Consider the following 14,442-nt stretch of genomic DNA (forward strand, 5'->3'; position numbering starts at 1 on the left):
GACTCGACACGTACAACTCGTCAACATCTGAGGGGGAGTCTGTTAGTGCATACATCTGTCGACTTCGTCTTGTATCGAGTCTTAGTCTAAATAGGATAGATCAGGGCACGTTTTATGAGAAATATAGCAGAATTAGTTGATTTATAGGCTGATTCCGCTTGAAATGACACCTAGTCATTTCAAGCGAAACCACATGTTATGATTCCGCTTGAGTTATTTGTGGAGGTTCCGCTTGTAATGTTGATTCTGCTTGAGCTTGTTCAAGCGGAATCACCTCGGCTATATATATGTGGTTCGAGCGGAATCTCATGATAGGAGTGTATGTTGCTGAAAATCTTACCGAAGTGCTGCCGGTGTGTTTCCTGATTGTAATTGTTATAATATCAATCAGAAGACTGTTTAAAGTGAAGATTAAGCTGTATCTAAGTCTATTTCTTGTTTTCCGCACCTGAAATAGATCAAAACTCCTCTGAACGACTCGTTCGGGTCAGATACACGATCCTACACTTACCTCCCATTTTCTTCTCATAGAACTCTTTAACTGTTGGTGCATGAAATGTCTGTTGACTACATCTACATTAAGTCTTAGGTCAAGTTAAGTCAACATAGGAGTTTGAAAGTCAAATATTAGATGATATGTTGAGGTTCCGCTCATATGGTCATATATGTTATAGGTTTCGCTTATTAGTCAGTAGGTTTCGCTTATTTGGAATCTAGGTAGTTTCGCTCTTTAGTCATGTCATTCGAGCGAAACCACTGGGACTATAAATAGCAGTCATAAGCGAAATCTGATCATCAGTTCAGTACATTGGAGCGGAACTAGGTCATTGCTTGTGTAACGAAACTCTGTCAAATTTGTATCAGAAAGCAATAAAAGAGAAGGAATTGAATAGGAAAAGCTGTGTAACTTCATTTACGTTGATTCCGCCTTCGTATGTGAAGATGAACATTCTCAACTGACTGTTTAGGTTCACAACACGGTCCAACAAGTGGTATCAGAGCTCAGGACGAGGAGTTCATACTACTACAGGTTGAATCTACAGAATTCTCTCATTTCTACTCACTTTCTCTCATACTTTTTCGATTTGAACTAATTCCTACGGTTGAAATGACCTGAAAATCGAGTATAACATGTAAAACATACAAGTAACAAACCCTAGAAACTTTTAGGTTAAAATTCGGCTTAAAAATGGTAAAAATCAGTTAAAAACATAGTTTCGCTCGAACGAACATTTGAAGGTCTCGCTCGAAATACATAGGTTTCGCTCGAAAGAACATTGTAGTTCCGCTTATTTGGATATTGATAGTTCCGCTCATTTGGACACTTGCTTTTTTCGCTTATTCAGACACTACTTGTTTCGCTTTTTTGACACTTAGCATATTTCTCTTATCAGTCACTCAGACTGATTTCGCTCGTTTGTCACATTTTTCAAAATCTTGAAAATTTTACTAAGTGTTTGCTGATTTTGCAGGTACATTCAAGATGGATGATATATTCTTGAATCCGTTCAGTGATATGTACGCGTTTGCTGGAAATTCCGAAAACGATGATACTTCGTCAAGCAATGCGAATGAGAACCCGCCAAATACGAAGAAAAAGTTAGAAGCTTGGGAATCTGAAAGTGCCTTCGGAACATTCAATAAACCTCCAAAGCTAATGGCTATCGAGGAATACAGTCGGTGGTCTAGAAAGTTTGAAGATTGCCTGATGGCATTTGCATTTCCTAGCTGGAAGAGTCTGAAAAACGGTTATGAACATGGAAACAAAAATGGTGAAACTTTAACGTCTGCTGATGAGATTGAATCATTTGTGGCCGAACAAAAATGTGTGGCATTGTTATTCCAGTCTGTCCGGGAAGACATCATCTCCTTGATCGATTATTCAAATGCAAAAGATCTCTGGAATAAGCTACGAGTAAAATGTTTAGGAAGTTCTGATATTGTGAAAAACAAAAGAAAACTTCTTAGAAAAGAGTTTGATCTTTTTGGATGTTTAAAGAACGAGTCAGTTTGTAAAATGATAGAAAGGTTTGGTCATCTGAAGCTGGAATTAGCACGACATGATATCATATATCCTGAGGATGAGCTTTTCGACAAATTGTTTGATTCGTTACCCGACGAGATGGATTGGAGATATTATGCGTTGATGCTGAAGAATACCATCAAGGATCCAGAAAAGTTGACTTTAGATCTGTTGATTGAAAAACTCGAGAGTCACGATTTGGAGTTGAAGAAGACATTCAAAGTCAATCACTCATCTTATCAACAGAATTTGGATCTGTATTATCCGAAGAGTATGATGCCGAAAGCTACTTCTCCCAAGACTGCATTTTCTGCTGAGAATGTTTCCACAACTAGCAAAGAAAGTCAAAGTAGTCAAAGCAGTGGAAATCATAGTGGTTATCACTGTGGATCTTCATCATCTGCAAATCATTCTGATGCAAAGTATCAATGCAACATCGTAATAGATTTGAAGAATGCTCAGAATTTTGACGAAGAGTCGGCCAAACAGCAGATGGTCTTTCTAGCGTCGGTATTGGAATCATATGAAGGGTTAGTAGCTGGGAAGATAGGCAATACAAACCTGACGAAGGAAGATTATGACCAGATAGATCCTGAAGAAATGGAGCTGATCGATATTCGTTGGGCTATGGCCAGTGCTGTTCGTCGAGCACAACGTTTCATGGAAATTACCGGCATGAAGACAATTGGTGGTCCATCTACCAAATTGGGGTTCGATAAATCCAAGGTGACATGCTTCAAGTGTAAGCAGAAGGGTCACTTCAAGCGAGAATGCAGAAACGCATATGCTGATGAGTCGGAGAATCCTTTCAGAGACGATTACTACAAGAAGGCAATTTATCACCAGAATAAATCTGAGCCGCCTAGACTGAAGTAGGTTGAAGACAATAAAGAAAAATCTAGAGCTCTTGCGGTGATCTACGATGATGAAGGGTATGATTGGAGCAAAGAGGTTCTACCAGAGGAAGATGCGGTTGGTTACGCGTTCATGGCAAAAAATGAACCTATTCCGTGGAAAGACAACCGTACTGAAGAGCAGAAGTATAGATACAGAAAAATGATTGCTGAAAACAGAATAATTAGAATTTCTGGTATCTATCTGGAAGCGAGGAGAGCGAGAAGATGGGATCCGGACAGGGAGTGTTATCTTGACCCGGATAGAAATATTGCCATCGATGACAAAACGCTTGATATCGAAGCCATAATCAAGGAGTTAAAAGAAGAGGATGAGTATTGGCAGAATAAATGGTGGGGAACTAGAGACGAGAAAGAGAAAGAAGAGAAAGAGAAAAAGGAGAAAGAAGAAATAGAGAAATCAAAGAAGATTGATACTGGAGTTATCGATACAGCGCAGGAGTTAACTGCTGAGAACCTGGGAAAAATGGCTGACAAAGTGCTGGCTGTTAAGGCACTTGAGGTAGACTCTAACTCCGTGTCTGAGTCAAAAAGCCAGGTCAGTTCAAACTTGTCAACGAATGCGTCAGGTAAGAAGATTGATGGAAATATTGATTGCAAAAATTGCAACAAAGAGTGCAAATTTTGTAATACAATCACGTATCTCAACGGTAAGAAAGTTGAAGATCTGACAGCAAAGGTCAAAAGCGTTGAGAATCAAATTCTCGATCGTGACAAAACAGTTAAAGCTTCAACTGAACGGATAAGAGAATTAACTAGTCAAATTGAAAATGATAAAATTGTTCATGAAAAAGTTAAAAAGGAAAATGAAAAGTTAATTCTTGAAAACCGTCAGATTTCTGAAAAATTTGAAAAACTTAAAAGCACAATGAAAGATAATGATGATCGAAATGGTAAAACATATAAAGAAAATGTTCAATTAAAAGTTGTGCTTAGAGCAAAAGAAGAATCAATCAACAAACAACTGGATGAAATCGCTAATTTGAAACTTAAAGTTCAAGAAGCTGAAATCGAAAACGAGCGAATCCAGTTGAAGCTTAATAGCTATAGCTCCGCAAGCTTTGTTTTGCAACACATTGTTCCAAAACCCATTGGTAAAAACAAAGCTGGCGAAGACGTGTATTCTGATGGAACCGGGGTGGGTTTTCATAGAGTTCCACCACCGATTTTGGATAGTTACACGAAAAAGCAATCAGGGTTGGTTGAAATTGGAGAAGAAAGTGAAGTTAAACTTTCGGAGAACATTGATGTCACGTTCACATCTTCCAATGACGATAGTGTCCAAAATGATATTGTAAAAGGTGTTGTAGAAAATGTGTTAAAAACGGATAGTGACACTACTGAGGAAGATGGGTGTTTCTTGGACAAATACATTCCGAAACAAAAGTCCAAGAACAACTTAAATGAAGAATCAAATCTTGTTGTTTACGGATAAGTTGTTTTCGGATAAGTTGTTTTCGGATTCAGAGTTTCCGATTGAGAATGTTAACATGAACAAATTGACAAATGTTTTCAAGTTGGTCGAAGTTGAGTTGTCAGAAGTGAACAATCTGAGTCGAAGAAAGACAAAATGAGTTTTGAGAAAGACAAAGGTTACAACAAGAAGTCTGTTAATCCACCGCGTTTATAATAACAACCGAAACAATTGGTCGGGGGGTTATCAGGGGGGTAAATCTTATCAGAAAAGAAATGTTTCAAACAAAAAGTTTGTTGAGAAGAAAAAGTTTGTGAACAGTTCGAGTTCACTTGCTGATGAAGAGAAACAAATATTTTCAAAATCAAATAAAGAGTTCTTTGAGAAGAGAGTTTCACAGACTCAGTCTGAAGGCACAAGTCGGGTACCTGATACTCGAACATGCTTCAGATGTAATCAAGTTGGTCACATTGCACGAAAGTGTACCAACGTGAAGCCTAAGACTGAAACTGTGAGGAATCAACCGAAGAAAGTTGATGTGAAGGGTAAAGCACCAATCGTTGTTGAGAAAAAGAGTGTGAAAAATGACAACACCAAAGTGAAAAATGAACCTGTAAAGAAGTCGGTAACTAAAATTGACAAATTTTACAAACGGGTTGCATTATCTCAACAAGTTTGGAAACCCAAAACTGAGAAAAAGGTTTCACCTTCTGAGGATTCAAGTCCAATTGATTATGATGCAAATTTTCCACCTCTGAAGGCTAAAAACTTTAAAATTCAAGTTGCGAAAGCCAACAATGTCAAGGTTACACCCAAGGCTAGTGAGGCCTGGGTGGCCAAAATGTTTGACTAAGCAGTTTGAATTGCCGGAGCTTCCTTAATCGCGAAGCATGAATCGGAATCTTTATTGAAGATGATTAAGTCATAGTTTGTTATGTGCAGGATCTTCCAAAACTTGTATCTAGATGGATCATGGATAGTGGAGCTTCAAGGCATATGACAGGGAAGACTGCATTACTGTATGATGTGAGGAATATCAATGGTGGTTACGTAGGTTTTGCTGGTAATCAAGGAGGAAGGATTATAGGTGAAGGAACGTTATCCAACGGGATTGTAACGTTTGAAAGAGTTAACCACATTGCTGAGCTGGAGAACAATTTGCTGAGTATTTCCCAGATTTGTGACAGGATGTACACTACTCAGTTCACTGACAAAGAATGTTTGATCTTGAAACCAGGATTTGTTATCCCTGAAGAATGGATTATAATGAGGGCACCAAGAGTCAATGATCTGTACGTGTTGGACATGAGTGTAGCTACTACTACCACGGGTCAGGCTCATTGTTTTGTGTCCAGAGCAACTGAAAAAGAATCGAGATTGTGGCACCGGAAGATGGGGCATATACATCTTAGAAAAATGAATCATTTGGTGCACAACGATTTGGTTACAGGAATTCATGTCAAAGGTTTTCATCTGGAAGAGGAGTGCATTAGCTGTGTCAAAGGCAAACAAAAGAAAAAGTCACACCCTATAAAGCAAGTCAATTCAGTTTCGAGACCTTTGGAAAGACTTCATATGGATTTATTTAGTCCTATGAATGTCAAGAGTATTACAGGAGATTATTACTGTTTGGTCGTAACTGATGATTATTCCAGATTTTCGTGGGTTTCATTCTTGAAAACGAAAGACGAAACGTTTGATAGTTTGATGGCGTTGTTCAAAAAGATTGAGAATCTGTACCAAAGGCGTATCAAGAGAATTCGAAGTGATAATGGTACTGAATTCAAGAATAGCAAGATGGAAGAATTTTGTGATGAAAGAGGTATATTGCATGAGTTTAGTGCTCCGTACACTCCGCAGCAGAATGGAGTCGCAGAACGCAAAAATCGGACGCTAATCGAGACGGCTAGAACTATGCTCGCAGATTCAAAGTTACCAATAAATTTTTGGGCTGAAGCTGTTTCTGCCGCATGTTATACGCTCAACAGAGTTCTCACTGTGAAGAAATTCAACAAAACATGCTTTGAGCTAATCAATAACCGCAAGCCGAATTTGAAGTATCTAGAACCGTTCGGGTCACCCTGTACTGTTATAGAGCCTCATGGAAAGTTTGGTCCGAAGTGCATTGAGGGTATATTTGTTGGATATTCAAATCCTTTGCGACGTGTCTTCGTTCCAAGCGAGAAGCGGATTGTTGAAGCAGCGAATGTTGAATGTCAAGGTCACACTATGCCGCCGCAGAATCCTGGAGATTCATGGCGTTATCATTATGACAAGTTGTGGGATTCGTTTGACATGAGAGAAGAATCAGAGGAAGAAGATGATTTATTTGATGAGTTGGATATTTTACGCGAATATGAGTCACAGCAAAGGTTCCCAGCTGAATATTCGAGGCGACCACGGGAAACTTCAAATGATCATGAAGCAGGTCCAAGTAATGCTGGTGAACACGATGATGTCCAACTAGATGATGTTGCTCCTGGTACTCAAGACAGAGAATGTTAATCAAGAAACTGAGAACATGCCAGTATTTGATCGAGGTGATTCAGATTCAGATTCTGAGGGGGAGCAAATCCAGATTTCAGGTCAAACAAACCCAGTCGGTGTACAAGATGCAGAACAAAATGTTACTAATCTGGAGGGCTGTCACACCCCCAAATTACCACCTAGGGTATGTCCCTATTGGAGGTGCAACGATCCAACAAAGAGCCACCAATCATATCAAACACAAGTCATAATGTATTGAAAATACCCAATTGAAATAAATATAACGTTTGAAAAGTTTAACCAAAACCAAAGTATTGAGCGGAAGCATAAATGTATAAGTGCGTAAATGAATGAAAACCAAATCAACATAAATGTTTATTATGACCATAACCACTCCAGCAGCATCAGACGGCAAGTTCCCAGATTCCTTCCGTAATTACCTACAAGCATGTAAACAAGTGTGTCAGACTACGCTGGTGAGTTCAAGGTTTTGTTAACAAGTTATGTTACCATATGTATGTTAATACGATTTAACACTGCGATACAATGTTTCTCATGCTAGATACCCTAGGGAATGTGCCCATATGTATCCGAGGAGTGTGCCTCTAACAACCATAGCCATACCCAGATAATTAGTTCACGCCCGTCCTTACGGCCCGGTGTGAGGTTTCCCACCTAATAGCGCTATCAACTAATCACCCCCATTGCCCTCCAGGCAATAACCAAAACCGATTAAGTTATTTACCCAATGTTTCCCTTCCAAATGTTTACCCGTTGTCCCAAACCACCGGGACGCATGCTTGAGAAAATGCGATGAACTCACCTTGGTTTGCTCGGTAAGATCAATTAGTCGTTAAACAGTTGATTAAATACGTCCTATCATGGTTTACCAATAACAATCAGTTTTAGTATTCACGTCTAATCACGTATTTTGTCACATCATCCCCAACTTGAAAGAAATTTCGTCCCGAAATTTAGCAAACAGTCACTGAGGAAGCTAGTTTTGTTAAGCGTTTCCGCGGGGTGTCACAAGGGCAATGTAGATGTTCCAAGCGAAGTAATGCCGCGAACTCTTTCGTACCATCCAGAGGAGTTAATTATTGGAGAATTGCAATCAGGCGTTCGCACGAGACGTCAAATTGACCAGGGCCTTACATGTTTTTATTCTACAGTAGCACCTTTACAAACTGATTTTTCATTGAGTTGTTTTATTTCGCAGATCGAACCGCGAACTTACAAAGAGGCGCTTACTTGTGACACCTGTGTCACCGCGACCATCAAACAAATACCAAGCCGATGAAATATTGTATTTCATACTTGGGATCTTGTATAAATATGTGTATGTTTTGCACATATCAATTATTGTTCAATTTCAAACTCTACATTGCTTTCTAGAGCATTATACGCAAACTGGTGCGTAAACGTACTCAGTTTAATGCGACAAATACTCCGGGAAATCAACATATACTCAACGTACCTTAAATAACCTTTACATAACTTAGAAATGAGTTTTGAAGGCTTTGGTATAGCAAAAACAAGTTAATTCGCTTACAGGGACTAAACTTGACAAACTGCGAAAGTATGCCAATTTGAACTGTAACGGACATTCCGGAACATGTCCATAAGTTAAACATACCATAAATATCCTTTACATAGCTTAGAAATAGGCTTTGAGGGGTTTGGTATGCTAAAACAAACTTTTGGATCATTCAGGGACTAAAAGTGTCAAAAAGTGCATAAGTTTGCACTTTCGCGCATAACTTACGTTCTGAATACATCCGGACATCCAAAAATTTATATAAGAATCCTTATATTATGCCTTAGTGTTTGGCATGAGAAAAATCCATTCGTCGCGTCATTTGGATCGTCTTTCACGCTTATGCGCATTTCATCGTAATTAAGCGAACATCGCGATCGTACGGCCAAACGAACTGACATCCGACATATTTTTGGGCATGTTTCATGTCCCCAATGTTTAGGCATCATTTTAGGGCCTTAAAGATGGCTTTACAGGTCTTAGAAGGGCTGGAAATAGCTTAAACACGCAACAGGGACCAAAAGTGTAAATTCTGCAAGTGGTGCAGATCAGAGAGGGCCAGGCGGCCCGCGTGAGTTTTGCCTAAATATTTAGGCGGGCCGCGTGGGGATGTCTGACAGAAAGATTTCGCATTTAATGCAGAATCTGGCCTTTCGTTCGATCAAGGGGCAATGCCTTTTCACCCAATGAAGAGCCAAGAGTCAAGTTCACTGAACTTATCCACTGGACACATGTACGCACGTGATCAAGGCTCGATATTCGATAAAACGATCCTAACGGTTCCACTTTTCCTATAAATACCCCCCCCCCCTTTAGTGTAAAAATCACAAAATCAGATCCTAAAGCTCTAAGTTGAAACCATTGTTTCATACCTGAGCTGTTTGATCTTGATTTGCACTCGGGGACCCTCCGTAAGTCTTCTTTCGCTCTTTTATTCGCTTTTCGAGTCCGAAAGTCAACATTTTGTTGACTTTCTGCATTGACCAGCTTATGATCGATGCGAAGTTCATGGAACTTCATAACGTGAGCGTGATCACGATGGTTATGGTCCATAGTGACCATACCTACTGATCACCACGTTATCTAGGCTCAGTGACGAGTCGTAGTTTCGGCCAAAATGTGCATTCTTGCATATTTTGTAACCAAACTACTCGTGGGCATCAAAGCCGTATGTTTTGATGTCAAACCTGTTTTCAAACTTAGTTAAGCATGTTCTAACATGCTTAGCTCGTCACTTTTAGTTTAGTGCTTATATAGGGTCGTAAGGTAAGCGATCTAAACCATCGCCTATGCTTTCGAACCCGACCCATTTTGTCGGTCATTAGGACCTGACCAAACACATTAGGTGACCATAGCTATAACCTTCCGAGGTTATACCTTGTGGTCACGATGTTAGGCGTTCCAGACGCGTTCTACGCGAACGACGCGTAAGGTGGCATAAGCTACCTAAACAGGTCGTGATGGACCGTAAGCACTTAGGTTAAGTTTCATTTTAGTATGTAGGCTTTGTTAAACCATATTACACGAGTCTCCATACTCGTTTGGTTTTCGAACCCGCGTACTGTTCGATCCTTCCGATTTGGTCCGGTATATTAACATAAGCTACCTATTAGGTGCCGTTGATATTCCGTGATCTTTAGCATTATCTGGTTATTATACAAGGAACTCAAAGCAATCTCAGGTGAGTACATTGAACCCCTCTTTTACTGTTTTCCAAACTGTTTTTGGGGTGAAACACATGTGCCTACTTGCTACTTTCATGCTTTCCGGTTTTCACATCATATACTGCTATGTTCGATAGTACATATATAGTACATGATTTCATTGTGTTTATGCTATGTATGCCCATTGTGTGCGTACTTAGTACATTGCTTTACATCACATTTCATGCTATGTACGCCCATTGTGTGCATACGTAGTACATTGTTTCACATTGCATATCTGTTGCATATGCTCATCCAGCATATGAACACATTATTCTACATTTTGAACCGTTGTACTCTACAATACATTTCATGCTACGTACGCCCATTGTGTGCATACGTAGTACATTGTTTCACGTTGCATTACTGTTGCATATGCTCATCCAGCATATGAACACATTACACTACATTTTGAACCGTTGTAACCATTTGACTATGTGAACCGTCTTAACCCTTCAATTTCATGAACCGTCTGTAACCATTGAACCGTGTAAACCAGTTGTATCCGTTGACATGGATTACATTTGACAATAGACATTTGACTATACATGAACATTTCTACCGTTGTTAGACATTTCATCTTGATGGTTTGGTTTGAGTAAGTGATTTAAGTAACGAGGCATGTGTAATATGATACAAGCATGGTGGATACGCCGCTGGTACTTCCTATATATAAGTGTTTGTATGGTATTACATATCGTAGCGTTATTTGAATCATTTCAATTTGAAACATAGAACATTTTATACAAATAACACGCTTTTCAGAAGACATTGATTTACAAACAACAAATCTTATACAAACTCTTTTTACATGGTTATTCAGTTAACCATGCATTGTTCTCTTATTTATACATATCATTTGATCTTACCGTTTTTCAAATGAATTACAAGACAAAGCAAAATACGAGGTTCATGACTAAACATTTTCTCAAACTCAAGTCATGAATTCCGTTTTCACAAAACCAATGTATCTCACAGGCATTTTTATGCTGACGTACCTATTTTCACATGTGTTTCAGGAGATGATGCATAGGACTTATCAAGACATACTTAGGCGGACCTGTGCCTTAGTGACTTAAAACGAGACAAGAACTAGTTAATTTATGTTATGTACACTTTGATTCTTGTTTAGACAATGTAAACCTTCATGTTTGATTTATAAAACGAAACTTCATTCGCCATGGATTTGAAACAATTGATTCTGTTACAACACTCCCCGACGTTTCCGCCACGTTTTGTATGTTCTACGTGGTCGGGGTGTGACAGAAGAGATGGTATCAGAGCCAATGGTTATAGGGAATTAGGTTATTAGTAATGCTTTGACCTAGTCTATAACCTTCCTAGGAACCTAACGCGAGTTTACTTGCGTTTAGTCACAAAACAATACCGTCACCTACCCTTAGGAGACGACCACAACAAGAACATAAATTTCAAAACCGCCTTGAAAGCTAATCATCTGTTCTAGGATGATTGATTACTAGGTTTTGAACCCTCTATTGTAAGGTTTTGAACCCTTTGTTATAAGGTTTTGAACCCCTTTGAATTTTCAAAACTCCCGTCAAAGTTTTGGGTCCTAAATAGTGTGAGCACGTGCGAACTGGAAGGGTGAATGCCTGTACCCTGGGTTTTCTGTCTAAGGTTAGAGTGTTCGTACAAATCCGCATAATCGGACCAGTCACTCTTACCTGGGAACTCTTGGGGTGAGTGTCCACTTATAGGCGAGCATGTCTCCGCGATACACTATGAGGATCTATTTGCTTTGATTCAGCCCTGGTGTTGTTTGTTTGCTTCATGATTCAAATAAGTGACCATCAACCGTGATTATGGTCAGTGATTGTAACATCCTATTCTTACCCAATACCATTTTATTTGTTTCCTTTCATGTTTTCCTCTTTTAGAATGCCTCCTCGACGCGAACACTAGATAGCAACTGCCGAGCTGGCAGAAATTATTGCGCAGCAGATGGCTGCTCAATTCCCAAATCTCTTTGCTCAATGGAACCAAGCCAACAACAACAACAATGGTACATGCAATTTCAAGAACTTTAACTCGGCTAAACCACTCAAGTTTAGTGGTTCTGAGGGAGCAACTGGGCTTCTCCAATGGTTCGAGAGCATCGAGAATACCTTTCGCCACGTGCAGTGTCCGGAAAATCGCAAGGTCGAGTTTTCTTCGAGTGTGTTTCAGAAGAGGGCTCTTACATGGTGGAACGGGGTAATGAGAGACCGTGGTGCAGATGTTGCTCTAGCACAAACATGGGCTGAACTGAGAGCACTTATGATGAGAGAGTTTTGTCCTCGTCATGAACAACGAGCGTTGGAGAAGGAGTTTGATGATTTGAAACAAGATAGTGGCGAACACAGGGCATATACTGATAGGTTTGAGGAGTTGAGTCTACTTTGCCCGACTATGGTCGCCCCACTCGACAAGGCTATCGAAAGGTACATCGACGGCCTGCCTGACTCGGTACAAGACATTGTTACTGGTAGCAACCCTACCATACTCCGTCAGGCCATTGAGCTATCTGCAACCTTGACTGAATCGCAGATCAGAAAGCATAAACTTTTTCGAAAAGGTGACAAGAAATCGGCCGGGGAATCGAACCCAATCGAGGAATCAAAGACCATGGATGAACAGACTGAATCTCCTAAGAAGTCAAGGAAGCGAAAGGCTTCTCAGAACTTCGCCGTGGTCGCTCACAATGGTCAAGCCGTCCCCAACCAACCAGCTCAACCCCCTGCTAGAAAACCATACAATGGAACTGCACCCTTGTGCCACCAATGTAGCCTCCATCATCACGTTAATGTACAGTGCCGCAAATGCCAAACTTGTGGACTCATAGGCCATACAACAAGAATCTGCCCAGCTGCAGCTGCACCAAACCAAGCTGGCAACAATCCCGCTCAAGGTCGTTTCCTACCAGGCTCTTGTTTCAACTGTGGCGAGATGGGTCATTTCCGAAGAAATTGCCCAAAGCTTGCTAATGCAAATCCAGCACAAGGATGATCACCCGACTGACTAGAAGACAACATCGTTTAGAAATAATCATGTCTTATGTATTAAGTTTCTTTTGTTGTCAAGATCCAAGGAACAGTTGATATCGTTGTTTATAAATAAATCTTTCATTTACATTGCAATGTATTTCTATGGTTGCATGTATAAACGACATATCCCTTGCAATACCGACAATCAAGGAACCGTATTCCTTGAAGAACAAACTACCCCCAAAATTCTCCCATTCTATAATCGCTTGCGTCTTCCACGGAATTCCTAAGTACCCGTTTATTCTAAAGAAACGAAGTACAAGGCGCAGGTTACAACACAAGACGAATACCCAAGGTACCACTATAAATCCTTAATAGGGTACCTAGGAATTTCCCGTAAGTCTTTAATTGTTGTATACCTTCATTCGAATGTGGTGATTCCTTGTAATCAAAAATCGAATTTTGGGAGATCTTTCTATCTTCTCAGATAGATTCCAGTGAACATTGAGATCCGTCGACAGGTTTCCATATCCGTATTCAATCGATAACAAGTTAATAACAAATTATGATCAAATTAAACAATTATGTGACTTGTGCTTATGTGTTTCCTTATGTATTGTTGTGTGATCCAAATTATGTTATCCAAATCTTCATAAAATCTTACATATCCGTGTACAAGAGATTCATAGTAGGATGCCCAAAGGTATTACTTAAAATCCTCAATGGACTTCTATGTTATAGTTAAGTCCCTCGGATTATAAAGTACTACTTCATAATTAGACCCCTTGAGTGGTCTAGCTAAACAGATTCATCCAAAAATCTGGTTAGGGATATCATGTGATGATATAGCTGAAAGGACTCCTTGGTGGCCTAACCAAGAGGATCCCCTGTCGATCTAATTAAAAGGAACCGATGGAAGTCTAGTCACCCTCGTCACAAGTTTGATATCCTTCCGCAAAACATTACAAAACAAACTGTGCGGACTGTGCAAGGGATTACGTAATTATGGATGCATACATAATTATGGAATTTAGTGCACAGAAATCACAGCAAGTTCTGTCATGTGTCTAGAGTTTGTCACACCCCCAAAATCCACCTGCGGAGTATCACCGCTTGGGAGCGTGACTGACCAGGATCAAGCCATCAATCATATTGAACATAGCATAATATAAATAAAGTAATTCGTAAAACCCCGTTCAATACAATTGACGTTTCAAAACAATCATAGTATCAGTAGCGGAAGCATAAGTAAATAACCCAAGTAAACCATAAGTTCAATTATTCGAAATGTTTGAACATAGCGTTCTTAACCCACTGCCCACAACGTCCCGCTCCTCCAGTGCAAGCTCCATAAGTACCTAAGGTCCTGCAAGGCATGCA

This window comes from Helianthus annuus, chromosome 15 (assembly GCF_002127325.2).
Source record: "Helianthus annuus cultivar XRQ/B chromosome 15, HanXRQr2.0-SUNRISE, whole genome shotgun sequence".
Classification (NCBI taxonomy): Eukaryota; Viridiplantae; Streptophyta; class Magnoliopsida; order Asterales; family Asteraceae; genus Helianthus; species Helianthus annuus.